Source organism: Haliotis rubra, unplaced genomic scaffold, assembly GCF_003918875.1.
Source record: "Haliotis rubra isolate DU_JTF1 unplaced genomic scaffold, ASM391887v1 Scf1010, whole genome shotgun sequence".
Lineage (NCBI taxonomy): Eukaryota > Metazoa > Mollusca > Gastropoda > Lepetellida > Haliotidae > Haliotis > Haliotis rubra.
This window is the reverse complement of record NW_025764905.1, coordinates 326,501-338,858: the sequence shown is the minus strand read 5'-3', so window position 1 is coordinate 338,858 and position 12,358 is coordinate 326,501.

Here is a 12,358-nt window from a genome sequence, read left to right as displayed (position 1 = left end):
CCCTGGCGTAGTGAGAGTAAAACCGGCTGCGTGCCTACTGATTTTAAACGGGAAATAGTCATAGACGGTCCCCATACCGAGACACTCGTAGGGCTGTTTTTTCGTCTCGTACCACCCGCGCAGAAACCACGAGATACTGCCGAGAACATCGCCACCCCTCCCAAAGAGTGGAGTCTACCGACACGGTCAATCACAATTCTACCGCAAATGACGTGGATGGTGACGCTAGCATAGTGGTGGGTGGCACACTATGCTAAAGGTTACGACAATCATTTCATTTTGAAATCGTTGTTAGAACATCTCACTCAGAAACACCGCAGTTATTTTGACGGGGGTAAAATTTTTGAATATGACCATCGGTAGGCTACTTTTCCGTGACTCACACAACTATATCCCTACAGCTCTGAAAAAGTTCTGCGATACTTTTGCTTTGGAAGACGGTGAAAAGGGATATTTTCTGCACCTTTTAATAAGACTGGCGCTGCATTCAGACAGCTATCCAGAGTAAACTACCACCCAAACATTACTACGATCCGGATAGCATGTCGGCGGGACGTCGGCGTGAAATTCTTAACGTGGTATAGGGAAAACCGCGAGGGCACCTTTCAACATGCAGATTCGAGCTCTTTGAAGTATTGTCGACGAAGATGTGTCCATCTTAAGGCGGGGTTGTGCTAAATTCATAGATGCCTTCATGTCCCTTAACGACGTTAACCCTTTGTACGAATGCATCACGTTGCCTCATGCCTGCATGTTGACCTTTAGACGCCAAGTACCTGAAACCCGGCACTATAGCTATAATACCCCGGGGTCTACGAGGACAATCAACCGCGACAGTCTAAAATATGTACCGAATGGTTGGTTGTCTCTTGAACGAAACCGGGTTTACAGTTGGACCGTGAAAGTATCCTTTCACTCCGCGCGGCGTCGTCGGCGACCACTGCTTCGATAACGACGACCGAGGCATACGCCATACCTTCAAGGTAGGCGGATACGATCCGCACAACAAAGTAGTGTACGAATTCCTGGGATGCTTTTGGCATGGTTGTATACGTGGCTTTCCATCGTGGCCGAATGTCAAAGTACACTACGGCTCAGGCACTACCCTGGCGAACAGACACGACCGTAATACCGTGTATCGTTTAGGTCTTTTACGAGGACCATGCGGAAGTGTCTGCCATACAACGTCATATGGGAGTGTCATTACAGAACCGTTAGGCCCAGGGAAGGCGAATTACCTAACGAGAGGCTGTCGCCTCTCAACCTCGGGGACGCGTTTCACGGGTTGACGTACTAATGGGATTCACTTGCACAAAAGTGTGGCGAGGGAGAAAAATACGGTATGCCGGCGATGTTAGCTGTACCCATCGATATTGTAAAGCGGGTCGCTTTCCAGTATCTCACCCGGCGTTTACACAACCCCCTCTCGGACGAACTGTTCGAATTGGATGGTCTCGCTCAAATGTGACATTCTTCCCCCTCGGCGTCTCTATCATCCTCCCTACCATACGCGCTACTAACGGGAAGCTTTACTTCCCTCTCTGCCGAACGTGTGCCGAAAACGCATGCCAGCAACGCGTGTCAACATACCGACGATCAGAGATCGTGGGTGGAATCGCATACACCACCGTGGAAGTACAGAAAGCGGTTGAGAACTGGGTTATGTGTGGTTAGACGTATTTTCTCCGCATGGCACTTTTCGGTTCGAGGTTTAATCGACAGAGCAACCGACACCTCCGGGGTTGTTCGCCGAATACGTCGACAACTTCTACAAACTGAAACAGGAAGCTAAGCGGCTATCCTGAGGAGTGTAAGACGGATGATAGTAAGGCATGTTTCGTCGACAGGGTTTTCAATAAGGAAGGTGTTCGCCTGACCCTGCCAATATTAAAAAAACAAGGGTATGCGCGCCATAGCCAAGTTTATGATGAACAGTCACTGGGGCAAATTTGGTCAGTCTAATGACAAGACCCAGTGCCAGTACATCTGAGACGAGAGAAATTTCTACGACCTCTTTCACGACAAGACCATAGAACTGAAAGACGTCGTTTTGATTAACCCGACACTCTACTGCGTCACCTACTCTCCTCGAGGAAACACACACCTAATACCTCATACCGCCAGCAATCCCGCCTTAGCCGCATGGGTAACGGCACAAAACGCGTTGAAGCTGTATGAGGCCTTGGACGCCCTAGGCGAAAACGTATTGTATACTTTGACACGGATTCGGTCATTTACACGGTACAAAGCGATGGCGCCCCACTTCTGTTTGAAGCTCGGTGATTCTTTGGGCGAGTGGACTGACGAAATAGAGGATGGTAATGGATTGACGAATTTGTCACCTGCGGACCGAAAAAATTACGCCTACAGGCTACACCATCCTCCGCGTGAAGGTCCTCAGGAAGTTTGCAAAATTCGAGGTTTCACCTTGAACTATCGCGCCTCGGCTCGTCTGAATTTCAAGGCCATGGTCAGGACAGCTCTTAAGCCTAGAAAAAACCGAGGGAAGATAAGCGTCACGTACCCTTATTTTCTCAAGAGGGGTGGGCTTAAGCGTGGGCTGGACGTGCACACCACCGTTCAAACTAAAGAATACGGGTTTTGTTACACAAAACGTTCAGCATTATTCGCGACCCGTAACCTCTAGGTTGACCTATACCGTGCCTTACGGTTACGAAAACCAATGCCTGCATTGATTCGTCGATCCGCGTCCGACCGGTAATAGCTCGCTAGACAGTCGCTCTCTACTATAAAAAGCCACGAACAACTCCCTTTAGTTCGCCTCCAGCTGTATAATAGCCTTTTCCTCACCTCGCTCCATTCACAATCACCTCACGGTCATGTCTCTACAGTCAAACGATCGTATGTGTAAGAACGACGACGTGTTCCACATAAGCTGCGCCCTGACGAACGCCCTGTCACCGCACGTCATGGTGGCTCTTAAGGTCTTAGTATACAATCATCCTCCAGCCTGTCACTTCAGGGGACCAAAAGAGACCACACCACCACCAACAACAACGACGGTTCAGCCGAGACCACCCGAAAGCGCGACCAACAACGGCAGCAGCACCACCACCGAACACCACCACGAAAAAACACACCTCGCGGCGACGACAACCACGAACCACTCGCCGAAGAAGCCGACCACGCGAAAGAGAAAACTCGGCGCGATTTAATGCAGCGACGCTGAACAAGAAGAAGCAGAAGAAGAAGAACCCTACAGCATTACCGTCGCTATGCGACGACGGCGGGACGGCGAACAGGGGAGGGAGAAACCAGCGTGAACATCGAGTTGCAGAAGCTCGTGGCCGAGCTGATAGGCAGCACAGCAGGCTCCGACACTAGTGCCTGAACAAGCGCACGCCCTCCCTTCTCGACGTGTCGATTATAACAACGATGATGATAATAATAAAAAAATTTAAAAATAAACGAACGGATCGCGTGTTCCGTTGGAAATGTATATTCCGCTATTTCTGTCGTTATTCTCGCACCCCCCAAACAGGGTATGTCGAGGTCTGGATTGGAAAAAAAAGGGGTGCATGGTTGTCACAGGTTTTTAGAACTATCCCCGTCATACTTTTTTAGATCAGTTAGTCGCATACATTTAGATGCGGCGATGGATACACACAGGAATAGCGTGTCATACTTTTTGGAACGGTATGTCATACCTTTAGGCGTGATTATTCGTTCTACCCATACTTTTTAGCAGTAAACCTATGGAACGGGTCCACGGCTAATGACACGATTTTGGAAGGGGTCTGTCATACTTTTGGAACAGCGTGTGCGTAATTATTAGAACAACGCATCATACATTTGGAGCAGTAAGTCGTACATTTGGAAGGACGTGTGACACTTTTAGAATAAGCGTGTCGTAATTTTTTTTGGGGGGGAACGGTTTGTCATGCCTTCGGGTGTGGTTATACATTCTCCCTACATTTATTTCAGTAGTAAAATCTACGGACACTAGAAAACCCGAGACAGTAATATGCGTTTTAACAAAGACGTCACGGTAACACTTTGATAAGATTATTTATACGCGCAATGTTAGCGGTTAATTTACGCCATTCCTCCGTGGAGATAGAAATACCTAAAATTGTCTCTTTACCAGCTATAAATTGCCTGATATCTACGATGGGTAAATTTTCTTTCAAACAAACGGAAACACGTTTTGTTGTCGAGAAAGGCATAGCTGATTGGGCGCATACACTCGTTATCCGTTAGATTCACACCCGTTCCCGCGACAAATGACCAGGGGTGTTGTTCGATATGAGTGGAGAGCGGTAAAGCTATCAGCGTGCAGCGCGATAGCTACCAATAATCCCAACACCGTCCAGACACGCATGCTTCGATACACACGAGTCTCTTTCTCCGTCTCTTTGCCGTGGTTTCCATTTTCAAATAAAGACAATCCTCTTTGGGGAATTATTCGGACATTTTCAAGCGCGTACACGCCGCGCAACACAAATATGGCATAAGCGGTATTCCCTTCTCTACTCGTACACTCTACCCCCCTTTATATACTGGCGTGTTGAGAGAGAGACTCCCCTTATATACCGTCGGCGTTGAGAGAAGCCCATAGCGTTGTCACCAACTCCCGAGTAAACATGAAGACCGACTATCGCTGACGGGCAGAAACGTCTAGTCGACAGAATTCATTTCAATTCCCAATGATATTCAGACTCTTAATAGGAGGTCCTAGCGGTCGGGTAAAACCACTTTCGTGAAGCACATGCTGAAAACGATATAGATGGTCCGTGGCCTTTACTACAAAATTACCAGACGTTATAGTATGGGTCTACAGCGAAAACGCAACCCGTATACGACGCTATAAAATACATCTGCGTCAGGGGAGGTATCGACATTCATTTCGTGCAAAGATTGAGTGGCGGCGGTAGAAGGCTACGTTGGCGGCTTCCAAGTATAACTGGCTGAGTCGTCGACGGTAGCGGCGAGGCGATTTGACAAAGGAGGGGGCGAGCAAGAGTTACTTAGATGGTTCCCGTTAAAGAAGATCGCATCACAGACAGACCAGCATACTATACTTACAACAGAATATTTTTGCTTGCGCGAACACCGTTCCATAGAACGATCAGCTTAAATGTAACGCGACATTGTTGTGCCACCAAGAATCAATAGAAGTCAGATAGAGCATTTAGCTAGACAAATATTTCCGGGTCAGTCGGAGCTTTATAAGAGGCGCACGCCCAAGCTACGTCACAACCACTTACTTACATACTGCTAGATTTAACACCGAACACGCCCGACGAGTTTAGGAGTGCGTGGAAACCAGTTTAACAGAGAACTACTTGGAGAAATAGGCGAGTATACCGACCTAAACAAAGTGAATAGAATGGATTGCCATAAGCGCTCAGAGTTAGCGTTTCGGGTAATGAAATGCTGAGCAGACAGCGGTCGATGGAGGAAGCTACGACGGACGAAGACCAGGATAGCAATAGTAGCAGCAGCACCTATGACGCACGACTATTCTTCTCGAATGTCATACGACGACTACAACGATGACTCTAGTACTAGCATAGAGCGATCTGACGGCGTCTACCACCACGCAGTTCTTCTTCTTCGTTTGGGGACAGCTTAGCGCGTGCTACATTGTCGGGGACGATGTAGCTTTTGTATACTGACGACGGCGATAGCAGCGACGATACCGAGGACGGCATTATACAGCGGAGAACGTGTCACATTCGCCCGGGCGACGAGGGTGGTGTCGCGGCGGTAACAACAGCCAGAGGTCAGATAATACCTCCTATACCAATACCCAAGATTGTTCTGAAAATAAATAACCATAAATACGAAGATCGTGAGTTTAGTCGTCATTTTATTGTACACCCTCGGAGTAGAGCGCGACACCCCTACCCCTTGACAATTTACTAAATTCACCGAAAAATATAAAGTCCGTTCTAGCGGTAAATTACACACTTTCGACCTTTCGTGGCTGTGGTAGGACAAGGCTTTACCCAGTGGTAAAAGAAAAGGTGTCGCCAAAGGCGATTCGGTCAACAGGAGTTAAAGCCAGCGGACATTATACACTACCTATGTAGAGCCCCACCCGCTGTCAGACGCCGAACTTCGTTAATTGTTTACCCAAAAGAAGTCATAGACGCTTTTTAGCAGAAGACGGCCGTTAATGTGTATTCGGCAATTTACCTATGACGGATGATCAGAGACTCGGGTTAAATCGCAAGAAAAAGAGCTCTTCATACCCTATGCCAGAGACGCAGAGCTCTCGCACGCTGGCAAGAGGGAAAATATTGGCGCAAAGGGGTGGTATATTACCATTGTTGTTTGCCTCTTTTAGCTCCAGTCGTAACAAACCTCATATCGAGTGTGGTAGGGTCTATTACAGGCTCCAAATAACCACGCCAGATGTCCTCCTTTACTAAGATGGTCGTGCTACCTCAGGCAGCGTATTCCCGACTTCATTACATTCCTCTCGCGACGAATGGCCAGGGTCTCGGGTCAAGATACTCTCCTCTCAAGGAAATGCTCTTTTAACGAAGAAAGGCGAGACAATTTAGATGAAATGAGAAATATTGTGTATGACGCACGAGCTGGCAGTAAGTAGGATGCTGCTTAATAGGGACGTCATCTGTGGCCGGTTAAACTACACGAGAAAATGTTGAGCTATAACGCTCTATTGGAAGAGCGCCCTAGATTGACAGTGTCGAGCCCGGCGCTGCGGAAGGTAAACGGAAGTCGATGATGATACATTTTCCCCGAAGCCATTAAACGACGCCGCTTAGCGCCGTGCGACTGTAGCTCCCGTGGTTACGGCGGGAGTGCTTCTTTATCGAGGTTTAGATGCTTACGCTTTCCTAGGTTTTGACCGATTTACCTAAACCGCATTACAGACGAGATGCTAAAGATATTACCCGACTTTATTAAAAACGATCCAGACTTGGGGTACGACGGACGGTAAACTTTGAGCTATATAAGGGTTGTTCTCTGGGACCGAGAGACCTTTATGCTGACGACATTACAATTTAACTGACGAAAAAGGTAGTAAATACAACGAGGTAGCTGCTTTTCTGTCGTCGAGAATGGCAGACACTGGCGCGAGCACTGGCGCTATTAAAAAACAGGTTATACACCGAGGGGGGCGACACTCCTGGGAAGTCGCGAAGGAAGAAGAAACGAAGTAATGAGGAAGGCTGGAGCTCCGGACAATGTCGGAGGGAGGCAAAGAAAGGCGCCCGCGATGGGATCGACAATTACCGACAATAGCTGGAAAGCCTATTAAGCCTTACTGGCTGAAATGGTTGAAACGCATCGTGATTATGATGTATCATCGAGGGGTTTTGATTCACTGGTTGCGGCCTCTTTAAGAAAATTATCGAGAGGCTAGGCAACGGTGAAAGGTTCCCTGTCAAACCTACTCCTGCTCAGGTGACGGTTTGGTTAAAGAGACATTCGCTTTACAGTCTACATAGGCCTCGCCTCGCCAAGCTTTCCTAGAACACCCTATTCGCTACCATATGTAGAAAGGATCAGTTGTGGCAGGCTGATTTGTTCGGACGTGTCGCCAGACATTAACAAAGTCAACGATGGTTACAAATTTATATTATCGCGTTATAGACGTGTTCAGTAGATACGCGTTTGCCCGAACCGGCTCAAGGATAAAAGGCTAAAACGGTGACCCGGCGGGTTTCAAAAGAATTCTGAACCGTGCTAAGCCTCGTATTTTCCATAGCTTAATGACCGATAAAGGTAGCGAATTTGTCAACAGTTGTTTTAAGCATCATATTAGGAACGTTCTGGAAATGTTTTATACTCAGCTTCAGAACGATGACGTGAAATGTTCCGTCGTGGAAAGATTTCAGAGAACTCTAAAGACCCGCGATGTGGAATACTTCAACACTGTGTCGCAACTTTCGGTATGTGCCGAGGTATTGGCTAAAATATTGGCGTGCAATAGCGCGATACCAATACATCCATAGGGCGTAGTTTCCAGCCTAATGCGGCGATTACTATTCTCGACGAGATAGCGGTATGGAACCACATGCGAGGCAGCAATAGCGCGGTCAAAAGATTCCCAAAACGTGAGAAATACTTATTGCGCAAACACCAGTCAGAATTTCGGCCGAGTAAAGGGAATTTTGTTAAAGGTTACCTAAGCCAATTGGACCAGGGAAATATTTTACGTGGTCAACAAAGTTAGATATAGGAAACCGACTGTCTATAAAATACGACTACAATAGAAACGCTATAAAAGGAACATTTTACCGGGATGAGTTACAAGTCGTTAATCGGAGCCAGAGAACGCACGGCGTAGAAAAAGTGTTAAAGAGAAGGGTCAATAAGACTACGGGTAAAAGAGAAATACTGGTTCGATGGAAGGGATACCCGAGCAAAAATTCGACCAATGGCTACCAGAAAGTCACATGGTAGGGATTTCCTCAAAAAGGGGCTGACGTGCATGAGGAAACTGCCACTACACACCATCCTGCTATGCGTGCTGATCGTATGATGCTACCTGTCGCTGAAAGGTACCACATCGTCCGATCTAGCCGAGGATATAAGAAAGAAGGTTGAAGAACCGTTGTTTGAATTACTGAAAGTATCGCTGTTCACGCTGCTCGGTTGATACCCCTCCCCGCCCTTTAAGAAGTCGTAACAGCAACAACCCTCGTCTGTCACCGAACGTCAGCAGTGTATGGGAGAACAGCACCGCCAGCATTATGAATAACGGCAACTGGCGACAGATTTTTACATTACCCTACCAGTTTTATGCCAGTCCCAAACTACGACCCGGATAATGTACAACACACTTACACCGTCAGATTTTACCATACCCCTGAAGGTAAACAGAAAGGATAATTGGAGGGTTACGTTAGTACTGTGCAGATACCCGATGACATGGCACAATTTTACCCGTTCTCATAACGCTTTCAGCACGTCCAGCGAGAGTGTATAAGAAGGGCATGGTGAGAAAGGATAGATTCGGTTTAGAAACTAAATTTCTGGGGCAGATAATGTTGTCAAGCAAAGGAATTATCTGATCATAAAGACTCTTAGATACCATGAATAGTTCCATCAACGCCACAGTTGGAAGCGCTGGCGAAGAATATCATAAACATAGCGATGCAGGGGTGGTGTGGAAATCGATAGAATTGATAACGCCTAAAGAGACTAGTAAATATGTGTACTCCCAGGACGATTTAGTCTACATGGCCTCGGGCTTTGTGGAAGCCATTTCGGAGGGTCCCATGCTGAAGAGGTGAGACATGTTTTAGGCAATTGTGGTCCTAGATTGGCGTGTCTCCTTACTTGGCTTCCATGCTGGGTTTCACAACCGTAGTGCCGAGGCAAGGGGCGACTTACACGTGTATGTGCTCGACCCCAGAACGACCCCGTGAGCGATCATGTGTTCAATTTCTCCAAAGAACAACTTTTTCCACAATATGTAACGTCTATGCCGACATTATAGACGACCAGATAGGTTGGTCACACAATGGCGCCTCTGTTGACATTGATACCGTCCAAAAGGAAAATGTTAAAAGATGTAGTATACGTTGAGCGAAAAGAACCCTATTCAATATCTGTCTTTAAAATTTGTGAGATCGTTCTGTGACTATTCTTATAAGAGGCGATCGCGGACTGACCATTATCATTTGCTAGCGGTTACGATTCGGTGGTGATACTCCATTTTAAAAGCGAGGGATAAACGGCGTAAGACGTCGTAAGGGGATGTCACGGAATCACATACCCGTGTAATGCGTGGGCAGGCATTATGGTCAAGGTGGTGCTGGACTCGGTAATATTTTAGGCGCTATAGGTAGAATAGCGATGCCCCTGCTAAAGTCAACGGGTAAAATACTATTGAGGGACGGAGCCAAGGCTGCTGCGGGTGTTGTGGGCGACGTGGTGACGGGTAGTGCAAAAGCGTCAGAAAGTATAAAACGACGTAGTAGCAGGGCGCTTAAAAGCACGATGAAAGGTGTTTTGGGATCATTTCCGTCGGGGACGTCGAGCCATAAGCGTAGACTCGTTAGTACGGGTACTCTGACACCTCGTAAAAACATACGCCGTCTAAAAGAGAGAATTCCGGCTGTTGGATCCCTCCCGAGCAGAGTGAGTGAGTGAGTGAGTTTAGTTTTACGCCGCACTCAGCAATATTCCAGCTATATGGCGGCGGTCTGTAAATAATCGAGTCTGGACCAGACAATCCAGTGATCAACAGCATGAGCATCGATCTGCGCAATGGGGAACCGATGACATTTGTCAATCAAGTCAGCGAAACTGACCACCCGATCCCGTTAGTCGCCTCTTACGACAAGATAGTCGCCTTGTTATGGCAAGCACATGGGTTGCTGAAGACCTATTCTACCCCGGATCTTCACGGGTCCCTCCCGAGCAGAAAGAAGCGTAGGAGAAAGTCTAAGAGGCGTTTGGTATTTTAGTAGAGATATCATAGCTTCCATCACGATGTCGAGGGATATGGAACACGCGCAATGCGGTAAAAGTGAACTGGATTTATTTTCATTACCGGGTATGGTTTCCACGATGACGGATTCACACTGGACCAAATATAGCCCCGTTACAGGCCTCGGGCAGTTGGACGGTACCATCAGGTTTGATATCAATAACCCTATAAACAGTTACGTAGACTTGGCCGAATGTTACCTGAGAATTGTATCGCGAATTTAAGGCGACGGATGGTCGTGCTACAGTCGCTGACAATGTGATGAGCCGCTGATGGGGAGACGGTGACTAGACGTAGAGACGTGTGCGCCCCCGCGACAAATACTCTACATTCTCTCTATTTGAGGAGGTGAGAGTAATAGCGGGCTCTAATCAACTAAATTAACAGAACAGTTTGGGTACATACCGTTACAGAGCGTACATAGAAACACTACTGAGCTGCGATAAATCGCAAATAGACAACAATTTGGTAGCACAGAATTTCAGTAAAGATAAGTGAGGGTGTTTTAATAACTTTTCTCTAGGCAATGAAGATTCCAACCCGCGATTCGCGAAAGCGGCGGCAAAAATGTGTGCCCAGTAGGCCCTTAGAACTTCGTTGGAAAATTACACTCTGATTTGTTCATGCAGCATAGATACCTCATAGACGGGGTACCTTTAAAAATCGAATTGATACGTAGCCCGAATAACTTCTATATGTTACACTCCACACTACGGACGAGGCCGGTTACTCGCATACCCGGTTATGCTTGCCATATACTCTCAGCCGAATTTCATGTCAGACAAGTAAACGTGAGCACCAGCTATTAGAGATAGCCATATAAGAGGTTTGACGCGTGGAAGTACCGCGAAATATCCCATAGCCCAGGTGAAAACTTCGACACCGACATTCCCCAAGGCCTGAGAGAATATAATTCGAACATTTAATAATGGGTCACATTCCTAAAAGAATAGATACTCGGTCTCGTTGACAACGAATCCTTTGCGGGGTTTCGAACAAAAATCCTTTTAATTTCCAACCTTTTGGATTGACGGAAATAGCCGTTAAAAGTAAACGGTCAGGAGGTAGGCAAAAGATGCCATACCGTCAATTTCGAACCCGACTCTACACGGATGTATCAGACATACCTAGAGCTGTTTAGAAATACAGGGGTTTGGTGAGAAATTCCACGCACAGTAACTCTCAAAGAGTTTTAGACGGCACTACATTGTTTGTGTTCGATTTAACGCACGATTTAGGTGCTGACATGTCACACGTGTATCGAAGAGCTCTGGTAAGGTCGGCATAGAATTGAAATTTTCGCAGCCAACGCCCGAGCTCTGACGTTAGTGTGTTATAGAGAGCTGGACAGCGTAATAGAATTTGACCACTTTAGAAATGCCGCTATACACTGACGTAGACGAGGACGAGTTACATATCCTTCTAAAATGTTGTACGGTCGAGATTTGGAATGGTTTGGTCGTAATGAGCCTTTCCTTAAAACAACTATGGCGGCATAAGTAGCAGAGATACTTTGGAAGAGGTGTGTGGTAATAAAATAGTCGGGATGAAGAGACTGAAATATCCTTTATTGTTTATTTGCAACACGGACAGAAAAGCGAACCGGGGAAGTCACTGGCTCGCTTTAAGCGTAGAGGCACCGGTAGATTACACATGCACGACTCGTACGGTATAGATTACACGCGAATATGGCCCGAATTTCACTGATTTTGTGACAAAATACGGTCGTTTGCATTATTCCTACAACAGAGTTCGTGTGCAAAGTCTATCGTCAGTAGCTGCGGTCACCATTGTTTATATTTCGGTAGCTGGCGATCTCGAGGTATTTCTAACGGCGATATAGTTAGTCATTTCAGTAAAAGTGATACGCTTGCAAACGATTCCATGGTTTTCAGATGGTATGATAATGCCAAGAAGAAT